This window comes from Asparagus officinalis, chromosome 3, assembly GCF_001876935.1.
Source record: "Asparagus officinalis chromosome 3, Aspof.V1, whole genome shotgun sequence".
NCBI lineage: Eukaryota > Viridiplantae > Streptophyta > Magnoliopsida > Asparagales > Asparagaceae > Asparagus > Asparagus officinalis.
Genome location: NC_033796.1, coordinates 2,255,525 through 2,264,292, shown reverse-complemented (window position 1 = coordinate 2,264,292; position 8,768 = coordinate 2,255,525). Strand labels below are relative to the sequence as shown.

The 8,768-nt window shown below is 37.0% G+C and overlaps 1 long non-coding RNA gene across 1 annotated transcript; it reads left to right on the top strand.

Annotated features, from left to right (window-relative positions):
- On the top strand, nucleotides 6,003–8,192 carry LOC109832024. The gene is made up of 2 exons (XR_002244607.1): nucleotides 6,003–6,117; nucleotides 7,930–8,192. It is a non-coding gene; the product is annotated as an uncharacterized LOC109832024 (long non-coding RNA).

The window sequence follows — 8,768 nt, the reverse complement described above, 5'->3', positions numbered from 1 at the left end:
AAAGATGATTTGAATTTACGATTTTACCCCCAACCCACCGCTTTCTGGAAAGAGAGCAGGTGGAACTTGAGCAGGGTTTATTTTGTCCAATTGCTACGTGCGAATGATAACTAATTGGGGTTTTTCGTTTTGGTCCCTTACGTCATATTGAATTTGATATTAGTCCCTTAAATCTTCATTTTTAATATTAGTCCCTCAATTACACTTTAATTGTTGATATTGAGATCATGGTTAAAAATGATGATATGTGATTAGGTTTGTAATAATCCTAATTTTTTTCTATTAGCTATATACATATATAAAACAAAGAAAAGTAAAAGAACTTTTATATATAAAATGTTAGAGGGTTTTATTAGTAAGTTACATCCTAAATAGTAAATACCCAAAACACTAGCCTTTGTCTCGCCGCACAACAAAAAAAAAAAAAAAACGGAAAAAGGAAGAAAACCCTAGAGGTAGAGCTAAAGGTGGGGATCAATATGATTAACTCAAGGTAATTTTTATTTCTACACTTAGAAGCACAAGGTCATAGCTCATTTTTGGGGCCATGGCTATGGAGGACCAAGGCTTGGTCCTCTTGCCTCTTGTTGGTTTGCCTCCGTGCCTTCTGTGGCCTTGAGTTCTATTAAGAAAAAAAAAATTGTTATGCATACAATGCTTAACCGTGGCTATAGGGTTGTTGATTGATTTTACTATAGTTAACTTAAGTTAGTATATCTTAAAATTATTTTTATAGGCGTTCGAGTTATAACTTATATGGTAGTTTTGATGATTAGTTGTAAATATTATGTAGGAATTCCAAGGGATTTCGAGGAGACGTTGTGACTGATTTCCGATAGTCTTTCGGGTTTGTGTAAGTGGTGAATTTGTATATTATTTGCTGCGTATTTTTCATATAAAATTAGATTGACCATATGTAAGTTTGTTTTGACGGATTATCCCCTTTTGTATGGTTGCTCGCATACTAATTGTTGTTTGAATTGGTGCACGTGGATATTTGGTATAACTGTATAAGCATATACTTATTTTCTTTATCGTATTTATGTCTTGTCATATAGTAGGTTGAGATGCATATGTGGTAAATTTCACTATTGGTTGGCCTTCGTCATTTCTGTATAACATACTTGGTTATGAACTTTGTTCATTTTTCTTTTTAAACATACGCATCTCAAGTCAATATATTGGTATACATCGAAGATAAGTAAGTCATCTAAATAGGGCTCAATGTGCCTCTATGAGCCCAAATTTGGGTCTCACCATCCTGACCACAGGTTAGATAATAGTGGGGTTTGCCAAGTCAATCGGAATATCAAAGTGTTGACTCCATTGAGACGTGGCCTGCTTATTTCCATTTCATGTATATATTTTAAAAATGTTGCATTATGGTTTTCTACTATTTTAGTGTTTTGCTTATCAAGTCAATTTATTTTTAGTTTTGTAAAACCAATGTTTAATGTATGAATTTATCCACTTATTGAGTTGTAAACTCATTGTGTTGTATTCATTCTTTTCAAATTCTCGGGATTAGCTGGAATTGATGATTTTCAAATTCTTAGAACAGAGTAACTCTTTGACCCCCGAATTTGGAGTATCCTACTTTCACGTGATTCACAGGGTTCAACAAGCAATCGATATTTCACGATCAAAGGTGTAGTACTGCTTGTAGTAGCGGTCCTTATATCTCGTATTTGGCATAAGTCTTTACAGGTTCTCCAGGAAAATATGTTGGTCTCGCGGAAACAATTAGGGGCTTTCAACTGATACTTTCCGGAGAATTAGACGGTCTTCCCGAGCAGGCCTTTTATGAATAAAATTGGAGATTGTTATTACCTTCTAGGTGAAGGTTAAATAAAGTTTTTGATGTTTAGTTGATAATTTAAGAGTTTTGTAATAATGAGATTCTTTCCTTTAGGTCTATTTTTATTTCAAGTTGAGGAATATTTGTTTATATCAAGTAAATCGTATTAATGTTGACTTTTGGGATTATAGAAAATATTTACTGTTGGTTTTAGTTTAATGAAGAGAATGTTTTAATGGTCTTTTGATGAATGTATATTTTTGGAAGATTTTTTACAGGTTTAGTCCGGCTCCAATATTCCTTTTAGGCTCGAAAATTGGGATCGTGACAATGTTAGTGCTAACTTTAGGTGGGTAATTATCAAACTATCCCCGACTCATTGAATTTGGATGCTTCTAATCTTTTTTTTCACCAACACTTTCCTAATTGAGCAAAATCTCCTCTTTCCCATAATTGTTTAAAATCAAATGGATGAAAGGAAGAAGATACGGGTCTAAATGGGTTTAGGTTTGCAATTAATGGGTTTGAGGGTTGTAAATGGGTATGAGTTAAATAAATAATAGGTTTGGGTTTATAATCAGAGGGCTATAATGGCCGATCCACCTAAAAATGTTACGCCTCGTTTGGTACGCGAGAATGGACAGACTTGGGAATGGAATGGAAGAAGGAATGGAATGGATTGCATGTAGGAATGGAATGGTCATTCTCATTCTCTTGTTTGGGTGCGTTCGTAGAATGAAGCTAGAATGGAAATCTCATTCCCATTCCCATGTTTGATATCACTAGTACACAAGTGAGAATGAAATCTCATTTTCTAATAATGCCCTTACAACAACATAGATTTTTAATAAGATAAAAAATAAACATTAATGATAATAACTAAATAATTTTATATACGCATATGTTATATTAATCTAGGTATGTGTTATACTAATGCTCGTGTTATCCATCAGGTGTATGTTTTGTTTATATTTTTTAAACAATACTCGATATTTCTTAGTCTTAAAAATTAAAGAAAAATAAAAAAAAAAGATTATCGTATCTTTCATAGGTCCAAAAAAAAAAGAATGATATCCACAATCCACAGTTCTAGATATATAAATTAACTTATTTGATAAAGTATCAAAATCACTCAATTCATAATAGCAAAAATCCATAAAACAATACCAACTAAAATAATAAGTTTCGAAATAGCAAAATGATATACTAGCCTAAATTATCAATCTAAAATTGCCCACTTGCATAGCGCCTCACCCAAACATTCTTTATTATTAATATGGATATAATTGAAAAATACCTAACTAGTTTTTGATTCTCACTTGAATGAGAATGACCATTCCTTATCTTCTCACTTGGAATGTTCATTCCCACAAATAGTGGGAATGATCATTCCTAGGGAATGGTCATTCCAACATCTAAAATATTGGTGAGTTTGGTATGAGGGAATGGGAAGTGGGAATTGCATTCCATTCCTCCTCATTCCCGCGTACCAAACGAGGCGTTAGAGTTAACAGAATATTCCTTTAATGTTATAACATCAACTAACTATGGGACTAATGTCAACATACTAATAATTTTTAAGGGACCAATATCAAAATGTGAAGATTTGAGAGACTGATATCAAAATGCTAATAATTTAAGAGCCTAATATCGAAAAACCCCTAACTAATTTCTCGGTAGTCTAGATACGTGTGTGTTTGTGTGTGATGGTTTGGTTCGAGTCGGATTTCACTGGTCCGATCCGCTAGTGGTTTTTCCTTCTTCCTCATTTTTTTTTTTGCCTATTTCTTTTTTGGGCTCACCAATGATTTCTTATTTGATATTATTTTAAGGGAAAATTGTGTCCAGGCCCCAAAAGCAGGGACTCATTGTGACTCGGCCCCTTATATTTTGGCCAATATGAATCACATGAGCCAAAATACAATGGGTCGTGTCACATGAGGTTTCTACTTTTGGGGCCTAGACACATTTTTCTCTTATTTTAAACCTGATACAACATGAATGAATGAATGTCTAAATTAAATATACGATCGAAATCGGTATGATTTTTTTTCTTTAATAAGTATGATTTATGCATATTGCGATTAAAATATTTTTGTTGATTTCAGATTTAATGATGAATATGTTGATTGGGATCTAAATATTAAAAATGGTGTGTGTATATATATATAGAGCTTTGCTACGGGGACCCAAAATATGGGACCAATAAAAGGGACAAGTGATGTGTCCCCTTCTTATTGGATAATGAGTTAGCCATCATTAATGATGACCAAGTCATTATCCAATAGGAATGGGACACCTCACTTGTCCCCTCTATTAGTCTTATATTTTGGGTCCTTGAGGAATTTTTCATTATTTATATACCCTAACTTGTATATTTGGTAGGAAGAATATCCCCCAAGGTTTTTTAAACTTATTACAGTTATATATCGGAAAAATTGATTCAAGTCCCCAAAATTTGACTTCTCATGTGGTCCAGACCCATGTACTTTGGCCCATATGGCTAAGCCCTAAAAAATTCAAAAAAAAAATATAATTGAGCCCTAAATGTCATTCTCTCAGCCGTATTTGCACCCAGAGACCCTAAAATACCCCTGCCTTTCTCTCCGTGCCTCAAAAACGAAATCTGATCGCTGACGATCCCTTCCCGTCACAATTAAGGCGAGGTGATGGCCGTTTTGGGGGGGAATTTTGGCTCGCTCCCTCCATTATATATCCTTTTAACCCACTCGTCTTTGAATAGAGTGTATTTATGTAATGACCGTAAATTTCTAATACGTGTTTAAATAATTTTTCTGGTATCTAAATATTAAATATTATTTTTATAAAAGAGTATTTGTATTTTCCATAATTTCCTAAAATTTTCTATGATTAAAAAATTAAGCCTCATATTTATTTTAATGGTTTTGCTAATTATAAATTTAATTGTTTAGGTAAAGTTTTTTAAATTAATAATTAATTATTTATTATTGTTATTAACATTATTATTTTGACGTTAATTTTTAATATTTATTTGAATAAATTTTTTAGTATTTTAATTATTATTTTAAAAGGCTATTTTTCCTGCGTTTTCCCTCTCATCTATAAATCGCTCTGTCTCTCTCTTCATCTCTCTCCCCTACCCCACTTCCCCTAAATCCCTCCCTATTTCACGCAACTCCCCACCTGGTGCTTCCCCCACTCCTCCTCAAAAATCCCCCACGCAACTCTCTCTCTCACTCTCTCTCTCTCCTCTATTATTCACCAGCTCTCTCTCTCTCTTTAGCTCTCTCGTTCTCATCTCTCTCTCTCTCTCTCTCTAGCTCCTCTCTCTCACTTCGTTCTCCTTCTCTCTCAACCCACCACCACCTCAACTCTCCATCATCGTCGCCCATCACATGCAGCATCTCCAAGCTCCCGACGTAACCGGCGCAAGCCCGCATGCCGCCTAGCTCAACCCCCGAGCGTCGACACCGTCCACAGGCCCCAAACTCCTCCCTGACCACGCGCCTCCGACGCCTCAGTCGTCGACGCGCCAACTTCCGCTCGCAAAGGCCCGCCTCCAGCTCGCCGACCCGAGCTCCGACGCCAGCCCCATCAAAGCCTCCCCCCCAACTCCAAGACCTCCAGCCAAGCTCTTACCGCCCCACCACGCTCCATGTCATCGCCGTCACCACTAAGACCCCCTCTCCAATCACCGCGCGCCTCCCCCCATCAACTGACGACAGCCGCGGCGAGAGCCCCACTCACTCTCTCCAGCTTCAGCCATCGAGCTAATCGACCTGAGCCCTCAGACCCTCCGACACCCGCAACCCCCCTGAGCTCGACCGCCTCCGTCGCTGGCCCCTACCCCCCCCGCTCGCCCAACACCCGCCGCAGCTTCTCCACCTGAGCTCCGCCAAACCGAGCTCGCCCAGCTCCTGACAGCCCGACCGCTTCTGCTCTCTCTCCCCCCATCACGCAACGCCCGCCAACGTCACCGTCGCGCCTCTTCGGCACAGCCTCCTCCCAATCCCGCACTGCAGGCCGCCGCTGCCTCGCCACACTGCGTTCCGACCACGCCCCATTCGTTGCCTTTGCCGCCGCCGCGAGCGCAGGCTCTTGACCAGCGCGACACCCGCCGCCGCCAGCTCCTTGGCCCGCTGCCTTGTTTCGTCGGCACCTCAGCCGCGTCGCACCAGGCCCCATCTCTGCTATCGGTCTCCCGCGCCGTTGCACCGTCGTTGCCTTCTCGAGGCTGCTGGCGTGCGTCGCCGAAACAGCAAGTAGCGTCACCGTCACCTCATCCGCGGGCCCGTAACCTCACACGGTAACGACGTATAGTTCAACAATACCCCAAGGTAAGATCCAACTTGCTCATATCTAAATTTTGTATTTATTATAAATTATCGATAATTTTAGATATGTTAATAATTACCTGCGTGTGATTGTTTGATGAATGATATTAGATAAATCATCATAATATGATAATTAGTATTTTTAGAATAATTATGATAAATTAAAAGAATTTATTTCGGAAACGGAATTATTTTTAGATAATTATATTAATTAAAAAGAATTTATTTGAGAACGAAATCATTTTAGAAAAATTATAATAATTTAAAAGGAATTATCTTGGAAAAAGAATCATTTTAGAATAATTATAATAATGTTTAGAAATTATCTTGTGGAAGAAATTATTTTAGAATGATAAATATTTTTAAAAAGAAATTATTTTAGAAAAATAGCCTATTTTGAATTAATGAGAATGTATCTTATAAAAAGATTATTTATGAATTTATTCTTTTAAAAGATTTTTTTTGAATTATTATAATAATTAGAAATTAACTTATTTTGGAAAAAGGGATTATTTTGAAATTAAATTAAAAGAATTTAAATTGTAAAAGGAATTATTTTAAAGTAAATACATTTATTACTTTAGAAGGTTATTTTAGAACAATTTTATGATTCAAATTCTTAATTTTGATTATCTGATATGCTATGATATTGTTGTACATGATTAGTTGCATTGATTGTTCCTTGTTGTGATTGAGAATCGTTAGGAGTTTATGACTATATGGAAGCTTGTTTAATCACTTAGTTGTTATCCAATAGGAGAGACTGTACATGAAGACGACTCATGTTAAAAGTATGATTTATAAGCGTGCTTCAAAGCATGGCTATACTCACTCGACATTGATATCCCGATTTGAGGAGTCCCGAGTTCCCTCGATATCGATATTCTAGTATGAGGTTTCCTTGATTATTATTATTATAGCATTGACTAGACGATGCACTCTTGATTGGACGTGTTACGGGTCATGATTATTTTCATAGTTTTACAGAAGTCGTTCCACGGTAACTCCGTAGCTAGTGCACGATATTTCATGTACAGTTATTTTATTAATTTGACAACATGGGGTTAATTATGAAGGGGAATTGGACGGAGAATATAGTATGTATATAAACGGGCATAGCGCTTTCCTGTTATCGTGATATCGTGGGTGTTATATACATGGGCCAGAGGGCCAATACTTGACTTGAAGGCGGCCCCCGGACAGGTTTACGAGGACCCAATTATATATATAAAAATATTCTTCTCTGATTCAAATAACATGTAAAATATGTATAATGTGCTTGTGTGTCTTATGGAAGGCTTTGTTAGTTTTGTTGAGATGTGGACCAGTGAGTTGTTATAGAATGGCTGGTTACATGACCTCATTAGTTGGATGATTGTGGATACATGTGACATACAGACCAGTTATATTTCTTTTCATACATAGATCGGGGTTAATATTTAATTATCTATAATTTGAGACATATGGTATATACATGAGGGTTTCATTGTTTAGATTATTTTGCTCGACGTACTACGTCTCGGGTTATAGATTTTTAAGTATTAATTACATCTAGTGTATGACCCTATACTTAGATGATTATTCTGATCACTAGCTGCATGATCGACTTGTTACTTGGTTGATCCCCTTGGATTTTTTTTGATTATTCTATTCTAGTAGTAAATTATATTTAGATTATTAGTATTCCAGCTGCATGTTTCTATTTATTATCACCATTATTGCATTGGTCGCACGGCCGTTTCTATTCTTCCTTTTGGGATCTTACCGTGTGCCATGCACGCTGACGTACTCCTTTCCTCTCGGGATGTACATCAGATTTAGAGGAAGGACAACCACAGTTTGGAGTAGTACATGAGCCAGAGGGGCCTCCGTAGGAAAGCTTTGCATACAGAGCAGGAGAACAAGTCGAAGCTTAGTTACCTCTTTTAGTTAGTTGATGACCCTAGTTTACTTTTGTAGTACTTTTATCTTCCGCCTGATCGATGTATTTCATATTTATATTTTCCAGCATTCAAATAGTCTTGTATAAGGGCATGCTGACCTAAATATTATGCCTGGGATGATATTCATTTGTGATATGTATTATTTTATTTTGAGTTTGTTCATTATATTCTTGCTGATTGTGATCGGGGACCTGTGACTTCGCATTGTATTTATTTCCAGACGCTTAGCGTATTGGATTGAGAAGAAAAGAAAAGAGAGAAAAAAATGACAGTGTATATTTCTTCTCAATCTAATACGTCGCGGGCTTGTTCACGTTCCGATTCTCGTGTATTTGGAAAGCGGGGTGTGACAATTTATGATGCAAAGGGCAGATTTATACGGTTAGGGCTTATGATCTTCAACCCCCTACTTGTCCTAAAGTGCCCTTCATAAATCTCTTAAATCCCCTTTATCTATGGCGGAGAACCCCCCTTATTTGCATGGTTTCCTTGGGTGAGAGAGCAGTGTTGTCAAGGGTAACGTGTGCAACCTCTTTTTTTGAGTTTAAGTTTAACGTGGCTGAGAGGTTGAAGGTTCCTTATGATGCGTTATCAATGGTTTATAAATCTGAAAGGATCCCTGATCTGAGTTTTGAGATTGAGAATAAAGATGATATGGAGTGTATGGTGGAGCACAACCGTAATATCGGGTGTCTGGAGATCCATATTCGA